This window comes from Vicia villosa, unplaced genomic scaffold (assembly GCF_029867415.1).
Source record: "Vicia villosa cultivar HV-30 ecotype Madison, WI unplaced genomic scaffold, Vvil1.0 ctg.000731F_1_1, whole genome shotgun sequence".
In the NCBI taxonomy this organism is placed as follows: domain Eukaryota; kingdom Viridiplantae; phylum Streptophyta; class Magnoliopsida; order Fabales; family Fabaceae; genus Vicia; species Vicia villosa.
The window spans coordinates 392,224-413,008 of NW_026705327.1; positions in this window are offsets into that span (position 1 = coordinate 392,224).

The following is a 20,785-nucleotide window of genomic DNA, read 5'->3' on the forward strand; positions in this document are numbered from 1 at the left end:
AAGGTTGTCAGAACGAGTCGTTCATTAGACCATATATGAAGAAGAGTACCAGAACGAGTCGTACATTAGACCATATCTGGACTAGAAGTGTTGAGAAGTAGTTGTTGAATGTTAGTCGTGTCAGCACCGTTCGTAGTAACTGAATTAGACTTTGGAAAAGTTGATCGTGTCTACACCATTCATGATGATAGAATTAGATCTTTGAGAGTTGACTGTGTCAGTACCATTCGTAGTAACTGAATTAGATCTTGGAAGGATGATTATCTCTGAACTATCTCTGGAGAATACCCGGAACTAAGTATCAGAATTAAATCATTGTCTTGATTATCTCTGAACCATCTCTGGAGAATACCCGGAACTAAGTATCAAAATTAAATCTCTATCTTGATTATTTCTAAACTATCTCTGGAGAATACCAAGAACTAAGTATCAGAACTAAGTCATTGTCTTGATTATCTCTGAACTATCTATGGAGAATACCCGGAACTAAGTATCAGAATTAAATATATATCTTGATTATCTCTGAACTATCTCTGGAGAATACTCGGAACTAAGTATCAGAATTAAATCTTGGTCTTGATCATTTCTGAACTATCTCTGGAGAATACCCGGAACTAAGTATCAGAATTAAATCTCCGTCTTAATTATCTCTGAACTGTCTTTGGAAGATATCCATAATTAAGTGTCAGAATTAAATCTTGATCTTGATTATCTCTGAACTATCTTTGGAAGATATCCAAAATTAAGTGTTAGAACTAAATCTCTGTCTTGAATGAGCGTCAGAATTAAATTGTTAACTTGATTATCTCTGCACTATATCTAGCAGATAATGTTCATTTAATTGTAGAAATAGACTGAACAACAACATTTGTTTTATGCGACGTTGTGATGCATGTATTATGTGACGAGTCTCTCAAAATAAATGAGAAACTTGCATGTTATGTATGAATTATGAGGTAATGTATGCAATGTATGAATATGTTTATGACATATGACGTGTGAATATGATTTATGTTGTTTTGATTGAGAAAATAAATCTCTATGTCTTTGTGATTTTGATGTCTGATCTTGTTTTGAAGATGCTCAACTGGGGGTTTATGATTTTTGTTTGGGGATCAGAACCATTTGAATGATTGATCTTGATGTACCCTGACTGGGGATAAGAGAGATGAATAACCCTGTTTGAAGAAGAGAAATGTGTCGGGGGACCGGCAGTGTCGAATATGTAAACTCTGTTGAGGAACTAAGTCCTTGTCGGGACGAGAACATTTGAAGATATCTTCTTAATGATTACTCTGTGGGGATATGATCCTGTGAAACCGGCTTTGTGGGAAGGCATGACTGCTTCAAATATTTCCCCCAGTTATTTATAGCTCTTGTTACTCCTGGACTTATATTGAGTAGGCCACACCACTGAGTATTGATTAAGATGTCAAACTGGACTTGCATAGATTTCCCCTGCTAGTAGGGACTTTGGGAGGATTCTCCTCGCGAGGACTTTATGAGATGTGCACTATGGGCGACATGCCCCTAATAATCATAGGCCCAGACCAATGTCCCATGCTGATTGGGAAGTAGCTTCAGATCTACTTGGATGCATGTCCCTGATTGTTCCGGCATCCTTGAGAGATTCTCGGAATCTTGACTTGATTGCCCCAGATTGATCAGGAAATAGTTTGAAACCCACTTGGGATGTATGCATTTGACTGTTTGGCATTTTAAGAGATTCTTGGAATCTTGACTTGATTTCCTCAGATTGATTGGGAAAAAAATGCCGAGCTCCTTGTATACATAGGAGACATTGCTCCTTGGAGTAATCTTTGTTGGTCGGGATAACTTTGAGTCATTAGTCATACCCTGTGGAAATTCATTCTGATGCTAACATTTGAAATTATGTAGCAGAATATGTTTAATACTGAATTCATGAGATGCAATGCATACATTTGTCTTGAGTTTTTGAAAAACATTAAAACAGGAGATGTAAAAGCGTGATATTTGTAAAAACGCGATGTTTGTAAAAACGGAATATCAACTCAGCATTTTTGGTAAACCTTAAGGAGTCAGGATACCTTTTTGGTGACAATATGCTTTCGAGCTAACCATGCTTCAGTTAGTACTTTCAAGGGTTGTAACGTGGCTTGGTTCACGGTTTAAGAAACAAAGGATAAAAGCTCAAAATTTATTTGTACCCATCCCAATCTTCGTGATGTTCTTCAATCCTATGCTCAGTTAATTCTGCGTTTAAGCCTTAGCAACGCCTGAAGTTGTAACATTGACATTTGATGATGGTTAGAGGTTTAATTTGGACAGGCAGTTATCCTTTGTTTTAATATTCTTTTGTCAAGGATTTGTAGTGACCTCTTTTGAAATGTTTTCTTTTGTCGAGGATTTTTAGCAACCTCCTTTTTTACTTTGTTATCCCTAACTTTTGCCTGAACTGTTTATTTTGAGATTACGGTCAGCGGGATGTTTCAATTTTTGATAAGTCTCCTTCATATGTTTTGACTTAATAACTTTTTTCTTTTGATAAATGTTGACTGCCTGACTTAATGGTTACGGGAAACCATCATTATTCGTGTAAAAGCGTACTGGCATGATTGAGTTAACTGAGTAACTACCCTGCCCCAGGTTATGATTAAGGGTTTTAAATTGTACAAGAAAGAACACTCCTACGCCTTAGGCTCAAAGGGGTTGAAAAGGGATTAACATCCTTATATCTCCACTGTTTAGGAATTGAAACAATGCTTGTACATCGTCAGCATAGTTTGTTCAAAAGCATACTGTATGAGATTGCGGTATCGTTTTCGTCATCCTCCTTAAAAAGGCTTACAGCTTAGCGGGAGTTGAATAACACAAAACATATGCAAAGTAAAGACATAATTTAAAATGAGTGATAACGAAATAATTTACTCAAGACATACATATGCAATGCACTGATGATGATTATTAAGACAAATAATGTCTATCATGAGTCAAATGTTTAAACAAACAGAAAAGAAACTTGCAAATGAAAGTAGATCTAATGATCCAGAAGTTCGTCCGTCTAGACGTCAATCAGTCTAGTCATGACTAGGTATAGGGAGCGGTGATCACCACAGGAGTCTTAGGAGGATTGAACTCGACTTCACCAGCATCGATCATGTCTTGGATCTTATTCTTCAGTGTCCAACAATTATTTGTGTAATGTCTAGGACTGTTGGAATGGTACGCACATCTCGCATTGAGTTTATATCCAGAAGTGGAGGGGTTAGAATTCTTAGGAGCATCGTTCAGAGTAATCAATATGATCTTCAACAGATGTTGTAACGCTCGAGCCGACGATATATTGATCTTTGTGAACTGGCGCATAGGCGTGTCTTGCTTGTTTTGACGACCTTGTTGAGGAGCTGGTGTTGATATCAGAATTGTCCCCAAAGATAGGTTGCGTTCATTTTGACTATTCTGGTTGTGCACAACATGAGGTTCCTCAAGTAAATTGAAATCAGTAATCTTGTCATCGATTAAATCTTGAACCCTATGCTTCGATGGTCCACAATCTTTGGTATCATGACCAAGACTTTTTGAATGATAAGCACATCCTATATTGTACTTGTACCCTAGAGCAGGATTGGCAGGAACTGAAATAGGGTTATCAAGTTCTGATTGAGCAGTTGTTGTAGAACATGAGACAGCGGCATGTGCCATGGAATAACTTTGCTGCGCATGCTGATCCTTTTTCTTTTGGGTTAACAAGGTTTTTCAATTCGTCTTGCCCCTTGGCCAAATTCAGAATCAAAACTTAGAACCGGATATTCTGATCCTGAAGATTGTTGACTGATTGCTCGAGATCCATTTGTGCTGAGATAAACAACGAGAGTGAATGGGAAGCCTATTGAGGAAACCTGTTATGCAATGTTTATGCATGTAGATGCAATGCTTTCAAGGATCTTTTAGGAAATTTAGTTAGCACCGTCAGAAAATGATTTGGTCGCATCTCCACCTGAAGAGCTCTGATTGTTGGATGTTCTTCTATGGGAATCAAGCTCACCATATTGAGTGGGTCACCGCCTCTGATTTGGGATACCTCTGAATTTGAACGTATATGGCTAGAGGAAAGTAAATCCTCTTGCCCCTTGATAGGTACTGTGTATTTGAGTTGGAAGATATATGGCCAAAGGAAAATAAATCCTTTTTCCCCTTGATAGGTACGGTGTCTTTGATTTGGAAGACAAATGGTCAGAGGAAAGTAAATCCTCTTGCCCCTAGATAGAAATTCCGTCCTTGATAAGAGCACCTGAAATTGTGCGCCCTAAATCTCTAAGATCCTTGAAAGGTTAGTTAACATGTTTATAAGGACGAAATGTCATGCACATGTAATGCACATGTAATGCACATGTAATGCACATGTAATGCATTAAGTAAAAATAAGGTAATAAGGACGAAATGTCCTACAAGCAAAACCTGCAAGGAAATCAAAGGGTTAGATAACAAACAAGTCATACAAGAGTCCTAAGTTTAAAGGCTTGCATAAAGTATGACCAGGTAACTACCCTTCCCAAAGGTACTTCTATGGATAAAGAGATTTCGGAAACGGGTTCTACCAGTGACCCAAAATTGTCATCCCCTTCTAAAGCACCCTCGAACATGGTACATGCATACCACGCAATGATACTTTAGGAAGAAACCTATCTGATGTGTAGTATCGGGTCGCGACCATAACTTGGCATGCACCAAGAATAGCCTTCCCACTACGTTCCTAAAATTTAGGATCGGTTAAAGGTGACTAAAGGTCCTTGAGCTCTGACGCACCCACAGATACATGCGTAACCCTATCTCATGCAAAAGAGGTACACAATAACCAGTGGAGGCCTAACTCAAGCGCGAACTTCATTTTGACCAATCCCAAGCATGCACAAGGGAGGTCTCCATGTGTGGACCTCCATTTTTCGGGCCATACCTCTGAGCGGGAGAGATACGTGAACTGACTCTTTTTTATCGCTTATGCTTTCGCATTTTTGAAAATTCACAGAGTCGCCACCGACCTTTTATTTTATCCAATTAAGAAAAGGTTTATAAAAGAAACAGAAAAAAGACCTTTAAGAAATTCTGGGTAAGGGGGTAGGTTATACAAAGGGAAGGTGTTAGCACCCTTTGTATCCATGGTTATCCATGGGCTCTTAAGTTTGCTTAGCTCACTTGTTTTTCGATCACTTTTCAATTGCTTTAGAATGCTCATACGTGGTTTCAAATACCTTTGTAAATTGAATTTGTAATGATCCTTGTGCGGATGTATACAAAATGTTTGTTTATCTTTCGAAAGATGTTTTGAAAAGAACGTTAACTTTGTAATGATCCGTGTTTGGATGTATACAAAATATTGTCTTTTTGGAAAGTTTTGTTTTGAAAAACAACAGTGTATGAGAATTTTGTTTGTTTTGATTTGAGCAAGCAAACTAGGAGGTCTACCCTGAGTTGTAAGGTCTTTATCCTTATTTCCTTTAAAAATCTATCCTTTCACCGGATATAAACAAAAGGTTCGATTTTGTACTTAAAACAGTGGAATTTTGACTTTGATTTTGAAAAGAATGAGAAGGGATTACCTTAAGAGGTGCAAGTGTGATTGTGATTGGATTCAGATATTTTATCTTTAAAGTTAGTGATCTAACGGTTCAATTTTATCTTTGACATACACGCAGTTTATATTTGCTGGAAATTAAAATGCGGAAATGTAAAGTGCGGAAAGTAAATCTACGCTATTACATCGATTGTGCAGGAAATGTAAACTAGCCTATTTACATGAATTTGACATCCTATACATTTATCTAGGAATTTAAATTGCAAGAAAAATAAAAGGCATGTTTTTGGATTTTTTATGATTTGATTTTAATTATAATTAATGCATGATTAATTAAATTAAAATGAAGAAAAAAAAGATGAAAATAGATTTAAACCTAGAAATTAAGTTTAAAATATGTACAAAATATTTGTCAATTAATTTTAAAACAAAACTAATTTTTTTTGAATTTTTGAAATTGATTTGAAATTGATTAAGTTAATTAATACATAATTATGCAAATAATTATACAAATAATTAAAACTTAAAGAGAAAATTATTCAAAATATGTACAAAATTAGTTTATAATATATAAACAATATTTAATATAAAGAACAATTTTTTTTAAGATTTTTTGATTGGTTAAGATAATTAAAAAGCAAATATATAAATATATACTAATTAATTATGCAAAATATTGAAATCATGAAGAAAAATAAAATATTTTTGCATCAGAAAATAATATATTATTTTAGAGACCTAAAAATATTTTTTGTGTATTTTTTTGATTTTTAAAACTATTTTTAATTAATTTTGTAAAGAAATTAAAATAGAAATAAAAATATAAAAGGATACGATCAGGTGTGGTATGCATGTGAGTCCATGGTATGGCTGCGTGTTTTGGAGCATTGGATTGATGATTAGATACATCTAGTGGCTCAGATTGAAGAGTGCATGATGTAATGATGGGATTGCATGCACTGAATTCAAAGGAATTCAAACTTCTGATGGGGTCCACATGCGCCAAAAATAGCCAATAGGGAAGCAGGATCAGGCCACGCGTGCAGTCAAACGTTCAACTATACTATTCACCTTCTTCTTCCTTTTTCCTACGGATTTTGCTGCGGATTTAGCAGCCAAATTACCTGCGGATTTTTCTTGCTTTTTCCATGCTTTTAGGAACCTGCAAAAACGTGAGAGGAAATCAACAAGAACAACCAAGATCCACTAAATGGCATGCTGGGAGTTCATTGGTGGTGTTAGTTTTGTTGTTAGAGCGTTGTAACCATAGGTTCGATGGAGTTGAAGCTTGAACACGCATGAGCACTTGTTAATGGCATGGGGTGATTCTCACGTGGGATCTAGCATGTTAGAGCCCAGATCTACCTTATGGGACCTCATGAACACGTTAGAATGATTAGACTACATTGATATTGATTAGGTATATGAAAACGAAAATTGATTATGTATGAATAGGAAGAACACTATGCACGTATTATTACTCTTATAGGACAATATTATGAGTTCATTCTTACTCTATGCCACCTTAGGGGATGATTGAAAGTGATTATTTGTATTGATGTTGATTGGAATATGGAATTCGTAAATTACAAAGTGTATGGAAATTTTGAGAATTTTTGTGAGGTTTCTTGCTATGTCTTGCTATAATTTCGTGTGTGTCCATTACATTGAAGTATGCTACCTATTTATAAGCCAAGAGCTGCTTGGAAGTGAAGCTAAGAAGCATTCATTGCTTGGTTGAAAGTTTGATTTTTAAATATTAAAAATCCTTGAATATTTGACCAAGTCTTGCTCTCCTTTACTTCTCTTGCCTTGTGCTTCAATCCACTGCAGAAAATCAGAGATTCCTTGGGTGACTCGTGCTTAGATTGTAAGCTATCCATTATCCATTCATTTTTCCTTTTAATTTAATCTTAAAATAAGATAAAATTAAGCCAAAAATGGATAAAAATGGTATGGGCTTAGTCTTGGTCGTGGGAGGCCCATAATATTATGGAAATGATGTTTGAACCATGAAAACTTGGCCCCATTTGGAAAAAATACATTTTTGAGCAATGTTGGTTTCATGCATTTTCCCAAAATTTAGCCAACTTCAACAAGGTGTAAATCCCTCAATTTTTGTCATATGAAGGAGTTCTTGCACTTTTTGGAAACCTCAAAGAGTCCTCTAACCAATGTCTTTGGTCTCATGTCAAAATGATTTTTGATGCTCCTTGTGTGTCCTTTTGAAAAAAGTGTCTTTTTGTTGACTTTGAAAATGACCTGTAATGTCTTTGGTCATATTTTTCAAATGGTGAATGCAATGACCATGGGATCAATTGCATTTGAAAGAAAATTGAATTTCCTTCAAAATGAGCTTTGGTTTGAATTTTTTGGATGAAGGATGAGAGAGTTATGACCAGTCAAAGTTGAGTTGGCTTTTCAGGCAAAAACCCTAATTTTGAATCTTAGGGTTTTGTTGATTTTTGATCTTTCCTTGATGAATTATGATCATCCAATGATCAAATGATGAATCCTTTGACAAAATATGGACTTTGACAAAAAATGTCATTTTTGACTGTCTGTTGACTTTTTTGGTCAAACGGGTCGTCTGTTGACTGTTTGAACTGCTGATGGTGCGTCTGAGTGAATTGAAGTTTGAAAATTTGTATTATGGTACTTTGAGATATATGGATGTGCATGAAATCCATTTGAGGTCTCAAAAACTTGTTTCTCCTGTAAAAACAAGAAAACCCTAGTCAGGGACTGTTTGTGTAGGAGACAGTTAAGCGTACCTGATTTTTGTGCAGTGTTGAGTCTCTGCTAATCGCGTGATATTCAGAAGACTTCTAGAACAAAAATCTTGGAATTTTGAATTGCAAAATATTTATTTGATTGATGGTACAAAACAGTGAGAATTGTAATGCCAGCAGTTTGGCTGTCAACTGACTGTTCAGGTATTGACGTAGCAGTTAGAGTGAAAAATCAACAGTCAAAGTTAATTTTCTTTTTTTTTTTGTTGTTTTTGTTTTTGTTTTATGTGAAAAATGAAAGTTTATTTACATGACTTGTTAAAAAAACATAGACATAATAAATAACTAATATTTACTGTATGCGGGCAAAATTACCGATAATAACCCTGAAAATCATTTAATGCACAGAAAAATGAATATTTGACTGGCAGAAAACACACAAAATATTATCTGAGTAATTAAGCAATATTATGACAAATAGTACAACATTTAATACTGACAGTACAAATATTACATACTATATTGAACAGTACGAATAAACGGTACATTTAAGAAATAAGAAATACGGCAAATATTAAGAATGACGATTGATAACCCATGCTACAAATAGTAACATGTAGATGATTGGGAACATAAGCATCCCAGGTCCACAGTGTTTCGGGCTATGTAGACAGAAAAAAGACATGATCACCGTAGCAATGGTGATGACCATAAGAAAACACGTTTCCCACCGCTTCGCCATTTTGTCGGGGAAGAAGAAAGGATGGATTTATGAAGTAGAAATTTGAGAGATGAATTAGAATTTGATGTGAGATTTTTATGAAAAAATGAGAGGTATTTATAGAATGGAAAGAGAGACGTTGGGGAATGATGTGATTCCGTACAAAAGGAAAATTTGAGTGGAAATAAGATTTGAAAGAAAGTGTATGATAGTGTTGGGAAAAAGAGAGATGTAGAGAATAAAGTTAGGATTTGATTTTTGAAAAAGGGATTTGAAAAGATTTTTGAAAATAATGGAATATAGTACAAAAATTAGTTGGAAACAAAAGATAATAATAATCTACTTGTTACCAGTACAGTCTGAGTTTCCTGATTCTGCGCCTGCAAAAAGATTTAACTCTGTACCAATTGTGCCAGTACTATTTATCTGTAAATAAATAAATAGTATGTGTGAAGTAATAAACAGTATTTGGCGTTTGCGTAAGAATAAATTCAACTGCAAGCCAAATTACTGTATAAGAAAAATTCTAAAAACTAAGTATTTCATATGTCAGGATATTTGTTGAAATAAAAATCCATGATTATATGAGACTCTTAATTTTCAGATTGGAGTTTTCTTGAAAAAATATACGGGCAAATTTTGGGGTATAACACCATGACTATGCCGCTCCTATCTTAAGGTGCACTCGAATCCGGGTGTAGGATTCATCTTCCATTCAATACCCAAAACAACCTTGAAAAATAAAGCAAGCAAACAAACAATTATTAAAGTGAACTAGCTCTAAGGTAACCCCTCTTTTATTCGAAAGCGTCCCCAGCAGAGTCGCCAGTTCTGTAATACGGTGGACTGACTTTTAAAGAAATGTTGCGAATAGCATGAGTCGCCATCGACTTTTATTTTATCCAATTGGAAAGGCTAAAAGAACACGAAAGACCTTTGAAAGATTTTGAGTTTGGGGGGGTAGGTTATACAAAGGGAAGGTGTAAGGCACCATTTGTAACCATGGTTAATCATGGGATCTTAATTGCTTAGCTCACTTGTTTTCAAAACGTTTGAATTGTTTGAAAATATTTTGAATAAGTTTGAATAAGAACTTTAGCTTGTAAATAAGCGTAGTCTTTTTGAATTTGATTTGAAAAGAGATTATAAAAAAGAATTTGAAGTGCGGATCAAGCAATTAAGAGTTACCTACCCTAAGTTTGAAAGATCGTTCTTTTAGATTTTCGGGCAAAAGGGTCTATCCATACCATGAGAAGGCAGGAAGTCTTTCAATTGGATGTTGAAGGGTCATCGAGGTTATCGTTCGCTATAAGACTGTCCCTTGCCATAAAGAGGGAAGGTAGTCTAAGGGAAGGATATAATAGTCATTTTAAGGCAACAGGCGAGGATACCTTAGCAATTGGGACAATCATCATTTACCGAGGCAACTTCGAGGGACAAGATCATTTACTGTTAAGGCAACTTCAAAGGACCATGATCTTATGATGATGAACTGATAATAACATTTGTTTTGCTTAGGTATCCTCGGAATCGAGGGACTTGACTATTTAGTACAATTAGAGGCAAGGCAACGAGAGGGATTACCCTAAAGGTGTGTGGGTGCACAATCACATGATTCATTTCAGATATTTATCTTGTAAATAAGGCAAACTAAATTTATTAGCAGGCTTGTCACTCCCTATTATTACTAACCACGCAGTATAAAAGCAAGAAAATAAAAATCCTACATTATTACAATAAACACCTGTGGCAGAAAAATAAAGGCAGAAATTAAAGGCAGGAAATAAACCTAATTATTATTACAAGAAAACTTATTGCGACCTATACACGTTTTCTAGAATTTTAAATGGCAGAATTTAAATAAAATAAAAGGCAGATAATTTAAATAAATAAAAATTAAAGGCATGCGACATACACAGAGTATGGGATGAGAAGAGAAATCGCGAATAAAATATCCTTTAAGAAAAATCAGGGTTAAAAACTTATGGCTAAAAAACCTAATGGCGAACTGAAGGGTTAAAAACTTAGCCTACAGTTAATGGGCAACACCTACTAAAGGTTTCCCCTGGGTAATTACTATGCCTAATTGCACTAAATCATCTATGCTAAACAGTTAATCAATCAAATAAAACTAATTAACCTAATATTTAATTAATGGGGGTTATTACCAAAATTAAAGCTAAATTATTTAGTCTAAATTAAATAATTATCTTAAAATAAAAAATCTATTAATTTAGTTATCAAAACTAATTGATCCTAAAAACTAAACTAATTTGATTATCCTATAAAACAAACTAATTAATTTAACTAAACTAAAAAACTAATTTGTTAAAAAAGGGTTTAAAGTTTTTTAGAGGATAAATTAAGTGAAGAAATAAAAGAAAAAGAAACAAACAGCATAAATATAAATGAATACAAACCTGGGCGCCATGTTTCAATATGGTGAGGTCCTGGAGGAATATCATGGGGTTGCAACTTTTCGCCTTTGGATTAGTCATGGTAGCGATCTGATGATGTAGAGTTGATGGCGTATGGTGGCCATGTATGAGGACTATGCACATGATTCACGAGAATAGTTAACAGTTTGAGTGTACCTCGCAATAAATAAGAAAATGTTACAGGATATAAACAATAGATGAATAAATGGAAAACATATTAATTAAAATGGACGAGAGAAAGTCTAGAAATTCGAATTAAATTATAACAATCTTTGGTATTTTTTATATTAAATTAATTAATTATATATATTTTTTATGGGGAAAATGCAGCTTAGATATAAACATTTTAAAATTTTTTTATTGTTATTATAAGAAATAAGCTAAATTTAATGGGCTGAAACTAACGAGCAATTCTTGCATGGACACGACCCTAAATCCACATTATTAGGCACAACCAATAAGAAAGAGTCTTTTTTAAATTTATTTTAATTTTAATTTTGGTTTTAATTAGATTCATGGGGTGGTTGAGATTATGAAGGAGAGAGAAAAATCAGTATTTATTTTTTTAATTAATTAAAATTCTGTGATTGGTTGTGTGTAAAACAATTTCTTAGGTATGTGTCCACCTAAGAATTTTCCGAAACTAACAGGCCAAAAACTTACCAATCCAATAGCACAAACAAAATGAAGGGAAACCTAATTGGAGAGAAAAAATGGTCGCTCCCCCCTCTCATATCTTTCTTCACGTTTCTCCCTCACCACTCATTTATCCAACGTGAAAGAGCAGCTCCTCTATTCTTCTGGGTTCAAAAAAACGCAACACAACACCAAATATCTTCCCCTCTCATGGCATTAACAGAAAACTTAAACCACAATAGCAACATCAACAAAATCCATGGCAATAAGCATACACTCAACAGTAAGGTCAAAGCGAGATTGAACCTGAAAACAACATCACCGCGCGCAAAAAAATAAACAATGCTTGAGTATTACCGATTGATGACGAGTGGAGGTTTGGGCGCTGCGAGTCGGAGGCTTCTCGTCGGGATGCTGCGGATTGGGAACGGAGTCAAAGCGAATCACGCGAAGTTTGTGTTGACTTCGGTTCTGTTCCAACTCATTCCTCTTCTTTTCTTACTTGGATGGATTTCGATGCATCGTTGCAGTGCAGGTATTGAATGAGACTCAGTGGTTCTGATGTTGTTGTTCGGACGAATTGGTAGATTGCGAAGGGGTCGAGATGAAACTATGATCGTGAGCGGTGGTTTTGCGTGGTCGGAGGTGGTGCTTTCCATCTTCTATGTTTTCTTTATTTTTCTGTAAACAAACAATATCCACAAAAGAAATCAGAAAAAAAAGGTATAATACTAATTTTTTGGTTTTGTTGCAATTGAAGCTTGAACAATGATGATGATGTCGAATTGAAGATGTTGTTCAGTGTCGTGATTAGGTGTGTTGACGATGAGTTAGACGATGTCGGAGTATAAGTGTTGATGCAATCCGTCGGAACTGGAGTGATAAAGTCAATTGTTGTATTGTGTGTAAATCGTTGTGGCGTCACTGTGTTGAACAAGGCTTAATTGCAGTGTGGATTTGTATTCGTTGTTGAATCTTGCGCGTTTGGATTGCAGAGCCTCGCTGAATTGGATGTGGCTGAAACATTTGTTTGTATGGTTAGTGAATGAAGACTAGAATTGTAAGAATCGGTGGAATTTCTATACAGATGAAAGTGGTGGTCTGTGAATAGGTTAGGATTTGTAAGGGTTAGTTGTCCTTGTACGTGGAAGAGAAGTTAATATTTATAGAATAAATTAGGTTAAAATGAGAAAGGAATAAAGTCAAAAATTAATCAACAATAATTGAAATTTGAAATCAAATTTGATTTGATTTCTAAACTATAACTATTTTGATCAATCTAGTAGAAATTACCCTAAAATAAAAATGGAATAAAATCATATTTTTGTATTTTCAATTTTTTTGACTAAAAAGACATGAAATCAAGATTTAAATGAAAACATATTTTTGAAAATTGATTAAAAATAAATAAATAAATAAATAACGAAAAATACAATTTAAATAATAAAAGAGGACATTTTTTGTGATTTTTTGAAAAGATGAAAATAAAAATATAAGTAAATAAATAAAGTTAGTAATTAGGATTCGAACCTGAGACCTTTCAGGTGCAAGCCTTACCATCTTAAGAGTTGTGTCAACTCAGTTATTTCAAACTAAATGGTATTTGAAAATATATGACAGTCATGCAAACAGTTGTTTTTTAAAAGATACGAATCGTTTAAAGCAAACCATCGTATATTTTGAATAAACAAAATTAATTAATGTCAAGGTGTTAGTAACAATGGACCAAATTTTTTGTAAAGACCAAGCTTAAAATAATACGGGCAAATTTTGGGGTATGACAACGGCTGCGGCCGAACTAGCTGTAAAAGACCTCTTAGAGGCCAAATTTATATCTGAGGCCAAGTACACCACTTGGCTCTCCAATGTTGTACTTGTTAAAAAACAAATGGAAAATGGCGCATGTGCACTGACTACACTGATCTTAATAGGGTTTGCCCAAAAGATGCTTACCCTCTGCCTAATATAGATAAACTAGTCAACAATTCCGCCGATTTTAAATTACTTTCATTTATGGACGCATACTCCGGGTACAATCAAATACCCATGGCTAAATCTAACAAGAAATACACGGCCTTCATGACCGAATCAAGCAACTACTATTACAATGTAATGCCCTTGGCGACATGCTCGAAGTTAATATGGACGATATGATCATGGTGGTGAATTTGAGAACAGGTTCTTTGAGGAGTTCTTCAAAGAAAATGGTATTACCCATGATTTCTCTTGTCCTAGAACTACACAACAAAATGGAGTTGTAGAACGAAAGAATAGGACTCTGCAAGAAATGGCCAGAACCTTGATCAATGAAACCAATATGGCTAAGCATTTCTGGGCAGAAGCAATAAACATTGCATGCTATATTCATAATAGAATCTCTATAAGACCTATTCTAAATAAGACTCCCTATGAATTGTGGAAGAACAAAAAGCCCAACATCTCATATTTTCATCCTTTTGGATGTGTGTGTTTTATTCTAAATACTAAAGATCATCTTAGTAAGTTTGATTATAAAGCACAAAAGTGTTTCCTTCTTGGATATTTTGAACGCTCTAAAGGCTACAGAGTATACAATACTGAAACATTGGTTGTGGAAGAATCAATCAATATCAGATTTGATGATAAGCTTGGTCTTGAAAAGCCAAAGCAGCTTGAGAATTTTGCAGATATAGATATTGACATATCAAAAGCTGTAAAACCAAGAAGAAAAGCTCTAGAAGCTGAAAGTCTTAGAAGCAATGGATCAGAAGATCAAGTTGCTGCATCTTTAGAGGATCTCAGGATTTCTGAAGAGCCAACAGTCAGAAGATCATCTAAAATTTCATCAGCACACTCAGAAGATGTGATTCTTGGAAACAAAGACGATCCCATCAGAACAAGAGCATTCCTTAAGAAAAATGCAGACTGTCAATTAGGTCTTGTTTCTTTAATCGAGCCAACTTCTGTTGATCAAGCTCTAGAGGATCCAGACTGGATAGTTGCCATGCAAGAAGAATTAAATCAATTTACAAGGAATGATGTATGGGATTTGGTTCCTAGACCAAAAGGATTCAACATCATCGGTACGAAGTGGGTGTTCAGAAACAAGCTAAGCGAGAAGGGAGAAGTAGTAAGAAACAAAGCCAGACTAGTTGCTCAGGGTTATAGTCAGCAAGAATGGATTCACTATGCAAAAACCTTTGCACCAGTGGCCAGGTTAGAATCTATTCGTCTATTAATTTCTTTTGCCACTCAACACAACATCACTCTTTATCAGATGGATGTCAAGAGTGCCTTCTTGAATGGTTATATAGATGAAGAAGTTTATGTCCATCAACCTCCTGGTTTTGAAGACTCCAAGTCTCCAAATCATGTTTTTAAATTAAAGAAATCATTATACGGATTAAAGCAAGCTCCTAGAGCTTGGTATGAACGTTTAAGTTCTTTCCTTCTGGAAAATGGTTTCACTAGAGGAAAAGTGGACACTACTCTCTTTTGTAAAACCTTTAAAAAGGATATTTTAATTTGTCGAATATATGTTGATGATATCATCTTTGGAACATCTAATGCTACACTTGGAAAGGAGTTTGCTGAGTCTATGCAGGATGAATTTGAAATGAGTATGATGGGAGAACTCAAGTATTTCCTTGGGATTCAAATTAACCAAACTTCTGATGGAACCTATGTCCATCAAACGAAGTATGTGAAAGAACTTCTGAAGAAGTTTAATCTTTCTGAAAGCAAGGAAGCCAAAACCCCTATGCATCCAACATGTGTCCTGGGTAAGGATTAGGTAAGTAAGAAGGTAGATCAGAAGTTATACAGAGGTATGATTGGATCTCTTCTATACTTAACTGCTTCTAGACCTGACATTCTATTCAGTGTTTGTTTGTGTGCTAGATTCCAATCAGATCCTAGATAATCTCACTTAACTGCTGTTATGAGAATTCTGAGGTATCTGAAAGGTACTACTAACGTTGGTTTAGTCTACAGAAGATCCAAAGAGTACAACTTAGTAGGATTCTGTGATGCTGACTATGCTGGAGATAGAATTGAAAGGAAGAGTACTTCTGGAAGTTGTCAATTTCTTGGAAGTCATCTGATCTCATGGTACAGCAAGAAGCAAGCTACTATTGCCCTCTCAACAACAGAAGCAAAATATGTTGCTGCTGCTGGTTGTAGCACACAAATGCTCTGGATGAGAAGTCAGCTAGAAGATTATCAAATATATGAGAGTAACATTCCTATTTTCTGTGATAACACTTTTGCTATTTGTTTATCTAAAAATCCTATATTACATTCCAAAGCTAAACATATTGAGATTAAACATCATTTCATAAGGGACTATGTTCAGAAGGGTGTTATATCTTTAAACTTTGTAGATACAGACCATCAATGGGCTGATATCTTTACAAAACCCCTTGCTGAAGATAGGTTTAAGTTCATTCTGAAGAATATCAGTATGGACTTGTGCCCAGAATGAGAAGACGAGAAGATCTCTTTATGAATATCTTCTGAAATGTTTTAGGACTAGGAAGCCATAAGAAGTTCTGATACTAATCAATTAGAAATTCTGATTCCGTTATTACTAACGTTTCATTATCTAAGTTGATTCAGAAGCTCTTTTAAAGCAAAATAGATGTCACCAGTCTTTCCATAGAATGAACACGTATTTACAATTTCTGGACAAGCATGCGTGTAGTTGAGGGGACGTCGACCTAGGTAACTGTGCTAATCACTTCATTTGTCATAAATCTCTCTCCTCGCGTCACGTAACATTAAATGCTACTCATCATTTCTCTTCATTTTTTTTATATTCTTCAAACGTTTCTTTTCCCTATTTTATTTCTCTCTCTTTGCATTCAATTTCATTTTCTTTCTCTCTCTCTCTCTCATTCTCTGCATTCATCGTATAAACCCTAACGCTTCATCGTCAAACCTGCATTTCGCCATGAATCCTTCATCAAGCTCTTCAAACCGAGCAATAGATAACAAGCTGAAAAGAAAGGCAACAGAAGAAACTTAAAATGAAGCTAAGAAGACAAAGATCACCTATGACCCTCTCAAGGTGAATCCGTTTGAAGCCATGATGTCTGGCAATTACTTCCGGCAAGTGTACAAACCTCTTGAAGATATCCCTCAATCACCTTCCTCTATAAGTACTTCCACCCCCTTATCATCTCCACACAACTATCTGTAACCACCATCATCACCACAAACCCTTAACCCTACCCCCATAACTACCATCCTTTCCACACCCTCTGATATCCCATCCTCATCAAATCATCCCACAGATATCCCCTCATCTCTTTCACATCCTATACCCACCAGAACACCCAATCCTTATAGTTGTCTGTATCCTGATTCCAGATTTACCTTTAACCCTCCAACACCTACCTCTCATACCTATCTTGAGCTTTTACACTCTGAGGTAAATAGCTGGTTAGAGATTCTGGGTGCTGCACACCTCAACAATCTGGATGAGCCTGCTACTCGCAATCTCTGGGGAGCTTTTTCGCCTGGATTTTCTGGTTAGGGTAATGGATGTCCAGAGAAGATTCATGGCTGAAGCACCTGGTGCTCGTGGTCTTCTCTTGGAAGTTGGTGATGGCAGCTATCATCATCTCATCAGGAACAGAAGAGTTCTTGAAGAAAGGATACTTGCAGATGAGTTGGATGAAGTAAATCCCTGCAGAGACATTGTGGTCTGGAGACCAAGGAATCCAGTTCTGACTGGAGATTTTCAGTGGCTGTTTAACTGGTTCAGAATGAACCCTTTTGAAAGCGCTCCTCACATGGTCTTTCCAGAAGTGGTTTATCCTGCAGAAGTTGTAGGTCCAACCCCTCCAACAAACCTAGCAGCTATTCTTCAAGCGTTAGAAGATGGAGATTCTGTGTTGCCAAAACCAGAATATGCTGAGGCTGCTTCTGAGTTCAACTCAGATGTTGAGATGGAAGGTGCAGAAGCTGAAGACCTTCCAGAAGATCGTCCTGCTGAGATTGCTGTCCCTGTAGGCAGAATTCTTGAAGCTTCTTCTTCTGGTGAACCCTCCATTCTGGTGAAGACTCTGGAGGTTTTACATCAGAATCAAGCTGAGTTGGCTTCTCGTCCGGACAAGCAAGAAGAGACCAATGTTGAGTTTCGCTCCTTCATGGCAAGGCAAACTGCGAGCAACGCTGGGATTCATGACATGCTGGCAAAGATTGTATCTAAGCTAGGGTCTTAGTCTTTGAGTCTTTGTAGTTTTTTTCCTTGTTGCATTTGTTTTCTCTGCATCTCTCTTTTGTACTTCTTTTATTCCAATAAATGAAAAAGTTATTCTGTTTCTTTCCTATTGTCTTGTTTTTCATCTGAGTCTTTTATGTTTTTGATGTTATGACAAAAAGGGGGAGAAAATGGTGATAAATGATTTGATTAATATTATCAGTTACTGGGAAGAAAGTCCCTACATTTCTAACAGAATTTGCAAGATCTGTGTTTCTAAGTGATTTGCAGGATTGAAGACAATCTCAAAGGCTCAACACCAGAAGAAAAACCATGAGGAAAAGCAAATCTATAAAGAATCAAGCTCTTGGATTTTGAAGCAAGCTGAGTGCTGTGAAGCTTCAGAATCAGAAGCAAGAAGCTAGAAAGAAGAATGTTCTATTTTTCAGACGAAAGAATATTCCTTTCATTCTAATTCTTTATATGTTCTGATGCATGTTTTTATATGCTCTGAAACATTGTATGTGTGTTCTGATACAAAGTATAAATGTCTGAAACACATTATATATGATCGGAGGTAGTCGGTGTGCTCTGATACATATTTTATAATCTGATTCATTCATGCTGACTTTTGTCGTATAGTTTGTTCTGTAAGATTTTAGGATGTAGAGATGCTCTGATGACGCTCTGGTACATTCAACAATGTTCTGATACAATCTAGCATGAAATGACTTAAGAAGAAATTCAAGCTCTGAAGCTGTCTAATGGAAGCAAGAATCAGAAGTTGTGAATGTTCTGAAGATCGAAGAAATTCAAGTTCTGAAGCTGTCCTATGGAAGAAAGAATCAGAAGCTGTGAATGTTCTGAAGATCTAAGAAATTCAAGTTCTGAAGCTGTCCTATGAAAGCAAGAATCAAAAGCTGTGAATGTTCTGAAGACCTAAGCATATGTGAACGTCTCTATTGAAATACTCAGGGAGGTCTTTTATTTATAAAATTCTTCTAGTATTTATTTCAGGGGAGATTTTTTATCTCAGGGGGAGATTGTCAATCTCAGGGGGAGACATATTCACACATTGTCTATATGCTTATGCTATAGCTGTGTAATTGTCCTTAGCCGTCTGTTCTTTTCTGATTGCAAATTCATATCATTAATGTATGTTTTTGTCATCATCAAAAAGGGGGAGATTGTTAGAACAAGATTTGTTCTGATCAATATTCTTAGTTTTGATGATAACAAGGATATGAATTTTGTATGAGATAATGTGGTACTCTAATACTATGCAATTTCCCTTTCAGGAAATATATAAAGAGTATGCACAAATCAGCGCTCAGAAGCTTTGACTCAGAAGGTTCAGCATGCAACATCAGAACATGGTCTGGCAAGACATCAGGAGATGGTCAAGCAGAATCAGAACATGGGTCTATGGAAGCATCAGAAGATCTTGAGATCAGAAGCAGAAGCACTGAAGTTCTCATGGTATCACGCTCAGAAGCACTTCAAGGTCAGAAGACAAGAAGATGCTCTGCACCAAGTTGTTTGACTCTGATGATATTCAAATGTTGTTTACACAAACATCAGATCATAAGCAAGTATTAGATGGCAGGCTACGCTGACTGAAAAAAGGAACGTTAGAAGTTATTAAAGGCAACGTCAGTAGACACAGCGTAAACAAGGCTCGAGGTAGTTGACAAAAGAGTGAAACATTAAATGCAATGCTGTACGGATTACGCAAAGCATTAAATGCTCCCAACGGTCATCTTCTCAAGTGCCTATATATATGAAGTTCTGATGAGAAGCTAAAAAAAAATCTTGTGCATTATACTGAAACGCCGTCAAATTCAAAAGCTCTCAAACTTCATCATCATCAAGCTCACTACATTGCTGTTGTAATATATTAGTGAGATTAAGCTTAAACTTTAAGAGAAATATCACTGTTGTGATTATAGCTTTTCAGAAGCATTGTAATACTCTTAGAATTTGATTACATTAAGTTGTAAGAACTAGAGTGATCAGGTTGTGATCGGTATACTCTAGGAAGTCTTAGCAGGTGTCTAAGCAGTTTGTAACTAGAGTGATCACGTTGTGATCAGGATACTCTAGAAAGTCTTAGCAGGTGTCTAAGCAGATTGTTCCTAGAGTGATCAGGTTATAATCAGAAGACTCTAGAAGACTTAGTCGTGGGCTAAGTGGAAAACCATTGTAATCTCTTGTGATTAGTGGATTAAATCCTCAGTTGAGGTAAATCACCTTGTCAGGGGTGGACTGGAGTAGTTTTGTTAACAACGAACCAGGATAAAAATAATTGTGCAAGTTGTTTTTATCTTACAAGTTTTTATCTACACTTATTCAAACCCCCCCTTTCTAAGTGTTTTTCTATCCTTCAAAGGACATACACCATTCACTGCCAGATTATGTTTCAACTATACTAACAATATAGCTGATTATGAAGCATGTATTTGGGTCCCAAAGCTGCAATCGATATGAGAATCAAGTTCCTAGAGGTCTACGGAGACTCGG